Raw genomic sequence first — 9,206 nt, forward strand, 5'->3', positions numbered from 1 at the left:
TATGTTACACAGGAGTTCTTTAAATCAAATCAAGAGATGCACTCTTTAGAGTATAATTAAAATTTGGAATATGGAAAAATACTTCTCAGGGAGTTGTAGTACATGGGAACTAGGTGGAGCTTTACATAGGCAAGTCACTATTTGTGTTAAAGTGGCAATATATAGCACCATATATAACCAAAGACAGTTATTAATTAGCAGTTACTACTGTTACGTAGCATCTAGTGAATCAAAGGGAGAAGAGTCTCACTGGGCCAGGCACAGTTCATCTAGAAGAGAAACAGAAGCCAGACAGAGAAGAAAAGGGTAGAATGGCTAAAGAAACAAACATGGTCTGCCAGAAATTCAAAAAATCATACCATGAGAGGCAGGAATATGATATGACAGAGTAACTGTCTTGCAATCTTCTAGTCATTTTGTCTGTCTTATCATCTCGCGGTGATAAGGGCGAACTACTCCTGCAGGCTAAATTAATCTCCTGCAACTTCTAGGACAGGGAGATTTGGAGGAAGGTAAGGGCAATCCTGTGCAGTCTGTCTATGCCCAAACTCATCATCTCCAGGGGGAATCTGCTTTTGGTTTAGCATTGTGGTGACAACAGCTCTGTCACCATCTCTATGAATGACAGATACTTCCCCTTCTCTCTGAGATAGCTGGTGTCTTATGAGCACTGTAGACAAAGCTAAAGATCCAAGACTTTGTCACATGCCATTTATCAATAATTTTCCTAAGCAAAACTTATCTGTCATCCCTTCTACCCATTTCTGTCACTAATTTAGTAACAGTATCATATCTGGCGATATTGCCACCTGACTCAGGAGCCTCCTTTCCCCCTTAGAAGTTGCCAAGGATTCTGTGCCCAGCTGTTTACTAGTCTCAGTGAAAAAATTATGTTTTATTCCTCCAACTTTGACATTTCTCCTTATTCCTTTGCTGTGGAGTATTATTTAATGCTGTATGGAAAATATACACCTTTGTGAGCTATTTTGCAACACAGTTTATATGACAGCCACAATACAAGTTTGCTGTTTAGAAGGTAAAACTGCACATGAGCAATCTGCTTCAGCTCCTGCACCAAGATGCTCCTTTCATTTCCTCAGTCTCACAGCTTGCTCTGAGAACTGTGCAGGTCATTTCTCACTGCAAACAGTGAGCTCTCAGTGCTCGCAGATGTTTATAGTTGTCTGACTATAAGCAACACTGGTTCTTTTGAATATTTTCTTTCCCTTGAACCTCTGTTTTTTTTGTGGTTTACTTTTGATGTCTGACTTGGCTAATTTTGAGTTTGCCAATATGGAAGGTCCTTAGTCCAGGGTAGAGAGGACCACATGATACAAAGGGGCTGTACAAGCTTATTCAAAACCATATGGCTCAGTAAACTCATCACAGTCTTTATTTTATGCAACTGCTGCAAATCAAGGTGTGAATAATTTCTTGTCCCTGCTCTGCATTACCTACCATGTTTCAAATATAAATGCTTATATATATGGTTTAACTGGTGAAAAATGTTTACTAGGAAAAAAAATTCTGAGAAGTTATGCACTTTAAAACTGTGTGAAGTTTGGAAACTTCAGTTCCTGGGAGCAGACAGTGTTTCTGATAAGCTCAAGAGGAGCTGAGCCCAGGTGCTGCTGGTCAAGGCTGAAGCCTAATGAGCACTTCTCAGATCCCAGTGTGGCCTGAAAAGGTGGGGGGGGAATACACCACCACACCATTACTTCTATCTTCTGCTTCTGATGATGTTTTGATTAAAAAATTAGCACTGTGCAACACCTGAAGAAGTGTGCCATTGGGGTTGGGAAGTGGCTAGCATTTTGAAATACAAAGGAATAATCAGCAGTGGATCAATGCTGCACAAGGTACTTCTGAGGAAGTTACAGAGGAAGGGAGACTCTGACTTATACTAGCCACCATTTTCATCAGCTTGCAATCAATATGAAATTGCTATTCATAAAGTCTGTATGTTTCAAAATGAGTGGCAAAATGTTCAGGGACACTGGGAGAGGAGTCATACAGTGTGAGCTAGATGACTTGGTAAGTAGAATCCATTTGAATGAGCTGTGTTTCAACATCACATTGTGCAAACATATATCTGTAAGTAAGAAATGTGGGGTTAAGTACAGGCTGTGCTGGGAACCAGTGACTCTGAAGAGGATCCATGACGGTTCTGAGAGACAAGCAGCTTAGCACAAATTTTGTGTGCTATGAAGTAAAAAAAGTCTCATGCAGGCCATGGATGTAGAAGTAGGGACGTGGTGAACTCTAGAGGGACTCTTGTCCTGGACTTCAAGTTTCTAAAACAACACTGGAATGTAGAAGAGTGTTAAAAGTCTACAAAGGTATTATAAGGCTAGCATTAATTGGAAGTGTAGGGAAAATACAATAAGTAAATTTGTTTTGTGGTGAAGTTTAAGAGGTAAACGTTAATATTGCCAGATTAGAATGAGGTTAACTCAATTTATCTGTCCTTTGACAATAACATCACATGAAAAATTACCTGACTGAGCAAATTAAAACACTTAGTATATTTTGTTCATTACAAAAAATTGAGAGGAGATTTGACCATCTTGTATATGTACCCATACAAATTTGAAATGCAAGATATTAAGCCACTCCTTAATCACGCAGAGGAAGGCAAAACAATAACCAGTGACTGGAAGTAGAAATTAGGGAAATTCAAATGAGAAGTTAGGTTGAAATATTTAACAATGAGAGTGATTAACCTTTGAAAAACTGTGGGAGGTGCTCACTTTTCTATCCCTTGTTATCTTCGAATTAAAACTGAAATCTCCTGGGAAGACACAGTTTCATTATTACCAGATCTGCTTTGGACAAGCCTAAGCAACCAGGGCCCATACAGGAACAGTCAGGTGAAACTTAATGTCCCACAATCACAACATTGGACAAGAAAAGTTAATATTCCCTTCTGAATTGACGATCTCTGTGGATTTTCATGTATCTCCTTGGTCTGGACTTCCTATGAACCAGATCAAATTGTTCATTGTTCAAATGGCAGAGCTGTACTCTGCTTTGCTGTGAACTGGTGCGGCCTCACCTTGAGTCGTATGTGATATTTTTGTCACCGCAATATAAGAAGGACATAAAGCTATTAAAGAACATCCAAAGAAGGGCTAAAAGGATGGCGAAGAGCCTTGAGGGGAAGCCATATGAGGAGTGACTGAGGTCCCTCAATCTGTTCAACCTGGAGAAGAGGAGACTGAGGGGAGACCACATTGCAGTTACAACTTCCTCAGGAGGGGAAGCAGAGGGGCAGGCACTGATCTCTTATCTCTTCAGTCTGGTGACCAGTGACAGGACCTGAGGGAACGACATGAAGTTGTGTCAGGGGAGGTTTAGGCTGGATATTAGAAAAAGGTTCTTCACCCAGAGGGTGGTTGGGCACTGGAACAGGCTCCCAGGGAAGTGCTCACAGCATCAAGCCTGACAGAGTTCAAGAGGCATCAGGACTATTCTCACAGGCACATGGTGTGATTCTCAGGGTGTCCTGTGCAGAGCCAGGCATTGGACTCGATGATCCTTGTGTGTCCCTTCCAACTTAGCTTATTTTGTGCTTCTCTGAAAAGAAGCATTAGGCAAGGAATGGTTCCGAGAATCTGAAACTTATTTTCCCCAAATATAAATCTCTCTGTAAGACAAAAAGGATTAATTCCTTTCTGGTTTTATCATGATATTTTTTTGACAGTGTCTTTCTGGACAATAATGATATCAGGTTTCCACATGCATCTCTATTCCCAAAATGATCCTGGGTATGGTGAGTAAGGAGTTCAGGCTTTGTGGAGGTCTTGGGATGGCTGGGAGCAGGGACATTTTTAGTTTGATGAAAATATCACAGCCGGTTTTAAGAACATATTTCTGAGGCATTCTGAGGAGTCTTTTGGGGTACATTTATGCTGTTAAATCCTCTGCACCTTTTTTATCTACCTCAGCACTTTTCACATTTGCAAATCCAGAATTAAATGGTTCATAAAATATCTTGTAACAAATGAAGATGATGATACCAAGTAATGGAATAAGCTATTGTTAATATCAGATATCTGTATGCCTACCAGTTGCTGCACACAGTCGGATAAAAATGATCAAAATAAACGACTCTTCTTAACTCGGGGGATAAATTACGCCACAGGTAGGATGCTAAACAGTGAAAGAGAAGAGATTTACCTAAATTGAAAGGCTCAATCACATCTGCAACCCCTGTACTTCACACTTCCTAAGGGGTTACAGGCAGCACTCAGGAGGAATAATTATAGCTGGGGGGAAAAGATCACAAGGTTTACTAGTGCTTTTGTAAAAAAACCTTTAAATTCTTCAAGCCATGTCTGTGTTCTCTGGAATGACTGAAATGAAGGCTGTTTTAATTTCTGTTATTTGTTGCATATTGTAGAAAATTAAACTTTGTCAGACAAAAATGTTCTCATGTACTTCTGTAAAAACCACAGACTCTGAGGGTGTTTTGTGAAGGTGATACACACTTCCAGGTGATAAGATCATTTCACACAGGACATGTTGGCTCACTGACACTTCCCAACAACCTGCAAGAAGAAGTGGAGTGCCCTTTAGGCACCAACAACTTTAGCAAATAGAGTAAGGGGGATATTTTTTGCCAACAGAAATTATGAGAGAAGTATGGAGGTGGCATGCAATTGTCTAAACTGATACCACAACATCAACAAGGTTGAGCAAAGGCCTTGAAGGAACAAAATACTGGTAGAAGGGGATTTTGCTGCTCATCTAGAGCCCCTCTCTCCAAAGAGCATATCACTTTCTATTGTCACATTCAGACTTTGGTTACTACTGAGTCACAGGGACTGAATGACCTTGGGCAATGAGCATGTTTGTGTCGAGAGATGTTTTATCCAAATATTGGCTCTGTGCAGTATGATTGGTAAGAAGATGCTATTCTAAAATTTTATGGCTTACAGAGTCAGCTCTGAACTTTCTGTTGCTGATATAAAGGCAAAACCTGCCAACCTCTATTTAAGCTGGACCAAGAATGGAGTGGGTTTGGCCTATCAGAAGACCTGTGTGAGTATGTTATCTTCTAGAATTACCTCCAGGTAGGAGGTTGCTGTATTTCCTATCCTCCATGTTTATTTTCACATCTGTCAACCATTATACAGAGATATTTGTAATATTTCATCTGGTGACCTGAACTAATCAGGCCTGAACTAATCAGAAAAGAACCAGAAAATATTTGAGAAGTACACAACTCTAGCAGCAGAGATCCCACTGGCCACATCTTTAACTTGTATGAACTGGCATTGCTACTGTGATTTCTAGAGTTGAACTTGTTTATAGCTGCAGAAGATAGATTTGCCTCAATATTTGTGTTGCTTACCATCCACAGGAAGGAGATCAGAAGAGTGAAGGGTCAAGGTGTTCTGGTAGCAATTTCTCACCACACCTTTCCATATCTCCTCTAAGCTACTCCTCTGGGTTCATAAAATCATAGGATCACCTGCTTTCTGGGATGGTTTAGTTCTCTTTTCCCATGCCTCCTCTCCGTATATAAGGAGAGCCTTTGCGGATATCTTGTCATGTTCTTCATCAAAGTGAATCTAAACAACGCATTGATTCTCAGTCGTGAGGGCTGATGCTGACCTTCTGTCCTCTCTTTAGGCTGTCTGGCTGCTCTTGCTGCTCCGGTGCTTGAGACAGAGAGGCCAAGTTTGCATCTGCATTTCATGAGATTCACACCTGGGATGCAAATGTCTTCAACAGGAATGAAAAGGAAACGCTTTTCACAGTTTATCTTTCACAGCAATTTGGGGTAATCTGAGATTTAATTTATTCACCAGTTGAAAAGGAAAGGGAAATCAAGCCAGCATCTTTCTTTCAAGCCAAGGTTTTTCTTGCATAGCCCCGTGCAGGCGCACACAAAAGAGCTCTGATCACTCTAACTAGGTGCTTGTTCTAATTATAGAAAGATTTAGCGTTTGTTACATAATTGCCCACTGCACATCAGCACACGGCATTGTTATGCTACAAAATCCTCTTTTTATTCCCCTCTCTGCAGCAGACCCAGTGTCAGCCTGTTTAACTGAAAGCTGCAAGGAACAAAATAATTCTGAAGAAACCTCCCATAGATTTTCCAGGAGAGGCCAGCAAAAATCAGATGCTGACCTGCTCCCTGTGCTGGGAGCATTGCCAGCATGTGGGATCTCGCCGTTAAAGCAGGGGATTGATAGCCCGGGCGGCAGCCTTTTAAGCATCCCGGGCAGAAGCAGTGGGCTGTGGTCAGGAACCAGTGGCTGTGCTGAGTTTAGAGTCGCTATTTTTGATTTTTATATGCAATAGCACAGTAGCTTTAAATGGACACCCCACTATCACGCCCGCTATCAGCCTGAGCCATGGAGGTTGTGAATTTGCAAACACAAAAATCTATCGCAAAACTTACACATGCTTTAGTAGACACAAGAACAGTAGACCTTTTCCCTGTATTTTTCAGCCTTTTTAATTATGTGATTCAGAGTTGTTACTTCACATTCAATCTGTACTAATTTTTCTCATTTCCTCAGCAGTACATCAGGCGTACATCTCCCAGACTTTTTATTTTCTTCCTCTTTTCCCTCCAAACCATGAAGCTTCCTTCCAATAAAGTCTTTCCTACACAATTTGTAATGGTCCAAGACTAAGCTGCGATGCTTCACTGCCCCCCATCAGTTCAAAAGCTCCCATCTGTCCTAGAAGGGAAAGAAACTTATGGGATTGCAGCCAGTTTAGCCATCATATGGCTGATGCAGCAACTGGCCATGTGGGCCCTGTATCCTCAGTGTGCTGGCAGGGTAATCACCTTAACTCTGCCCTTCATAATTTGTAGCTGCTTTGTTTCTTAGAGGCAATATTTAGCAGGAAGCCCACACTGTGCAGGCATTGACATTAAGGTCTGCCACAGTGTACAAGTGGGGAAAACGAAAATGAAGTGAAGCCAGATGGAAACAAAAGGGGTACTGTGGCAGGTTGACCCTACCTGGATGGGAATTACCAACCAAAGCTGCTCTCTCACTCCCCTCCTCAGCTGGACAGGGAGAGAAAATAACAAAAGCTTTATGGGTTGAGATAAAGACAGGGAGAGATCACTCACTAATTACTGTCATGGGCAAAACATGGGGACTGGGGGACATGAAATGAATTTATTTTGAATTTATTAGCAATCAGATCAGAGTAGGATAGTGAGAAATAGCCTCAAATTAAAAAAAAAAACCTTCCCCAACTCTCCCTTCTTCCTGGGCTCAACTTCACTCCCAATTTTCTCTACTTACCCTCCACCAGAAGAGCACAGTGACAGGGAATGGGGATTATAGTCAGTTCATCACACATGAATGTATGTTGCTGCTCCTTCTTTCAAATGCTAGAACTCCTCACACTCTTCCCCTGCTCCATTATGGGGTCCCCTCCCATGGAGAGCTCTCCACAAACTTCTCCAATGTGAGTCCTTCTCATGACCTACAGTTCCTCATGAACTTCTCCAGCATGGCCCCTCCACAGGGTCACAAGTCCTGCTAACAAACCTGCTCCAGTGTGGGCTCCCCTTTACATAGGTCCACAGGTCCTGACAGGTCCTGTTCTAGGGGGTCACAGGGTCACAGCCTCCTTTGGGCATTCACTTGCTGCAGTGTGGGGTCCTCCACAAGCTGCAGGTAGATATCTGATACACCATGGTCCTCCATGGGCTGCAGGGGTCTTCACCACAGGTTGCAGGGGAATCTCAGCTCTGGCACCTGGAGTATTATGACCCTGAGATTAGCTCAGCTGGCTAGAGCATGGTGCTAATAACACCAAGGCTATGGGATTGATCCCCCTGTGGGCCATTCACTGAAGAGTTGGACTTGATGTTCCTTCTGGGTGCCTTAGGATATTCTGTGATCTGGAAATAGCCACCTCCTCCTCCCTCTCCTTGTTCATGGACCTTGGTGTCTGCAGAGCTGTTTCTCTCACATATTCCCACTCCTTTCTTCTCTGGCTGCAATTACGTCTGCACAATAACTTTTTTTCTCTTCTTAACTATGCTATCGCAGAGGTGCTACCACTGTCACTGACTGCCTTGGCCTTGGCCAGCAGCGGGCCTGTCTTGGAGCCATCTGGTGTTGGCCCTGTCAGACATGGGGGATGCTTTTATCAGCTTTTCACAAAAATCATCCCTGTAGCCCCCTCCACTACCAAAACCTTGCCACACAAATCCAATACAAGAACCCATCAAATGTTTCCAATATTATGTTGATCTTTTAGGAAAGTATTTAACGCACCATTGTCTCACAGCCAGGAAGAAGGCAGATAAATTACCTTTACAGCACTTTTCCACAGAGGTTTGGATGAAAAACCTATTTATCCAGGAAAAAAGACTTGTCATCAGGATGTTTTCTTGAGTACAATGTCCTGGTTTATTACTCTTAGAAGCTGAGATCTTTTGCTTCAAACATTTCCATCCTTTTGGGTGCAACTGCATTCCTGCAAGTATGAATGGAAATGCTGCACAGTGATGCTTTCCTTGCTTTGTTTCAGTGTTTCCAGAATCCTGATGGGAACAATAACTCCCAAAGAATTATTAGGAACCTTTTGGTCTCATTTGGTTATGGTCTCTGACATCCTTCTAAAGTATTAAGGATTAATTTTGGTAGCTGTAAAATACTGGTATTTGGTAGCTGTCCCAAATACTTCTACCGTGGGTTCCCAGGTATTATTGAATTGCAGGTTCTCTTTCTCAGAAAGATATTGAATGGAAACAACACTGAGTTTCCTTCTTTTCACAATGGGAGAAAAATTCAATCAGAAATGCCAAGTTTCAAGTGGGTGACTATCAAGATAGGTATTTGCTCCACATAATATGAATATTTTACATTACTTTTGATGGTTCAGCAGCATTTTTTCATTTACTGCTTTGTTCTTTCTCTCTTTTATTGTAATCTTTATTGCAAGAAGGCTTTAGTGGAGAGATTGGTTTTGCATTGAACCTTGAATATGATCATTTTATAAAATAATTTTCATTTCTTATAGTAAGGAGGTGAAGATTAGCTGTAGAGAAAGCTGGTTTTTTTTCCATTCTGCAATTATTTTCCTAGTCGCCAACAGTTCTTTTATTCTTGATGAACACAGTTGTTTTACTGGCTCATTCTTGTGAATGGAGAACAGCAGGTTTTGGGATATTTATGATGCACATCTCTTTGGAATATCCTTAAATACAAGCTAAT

The sequence above is a fragment of the Corvus kubaryi genome, unplaced genomic scaffold (assembly GCF_017639235.1).
Source record: "Corvus kubaryi isolate FWS band 111438036 unplaced genomic scaffold, C.kubaryi_AGA036_p1.0 66, whole genome shotgun sequence".
Lineage (NCBI taxonomy): Eukaryota > Metazoa > Chordata > Aves > Passeriformes > Corvidae > Corvus > Corvus kubaryi.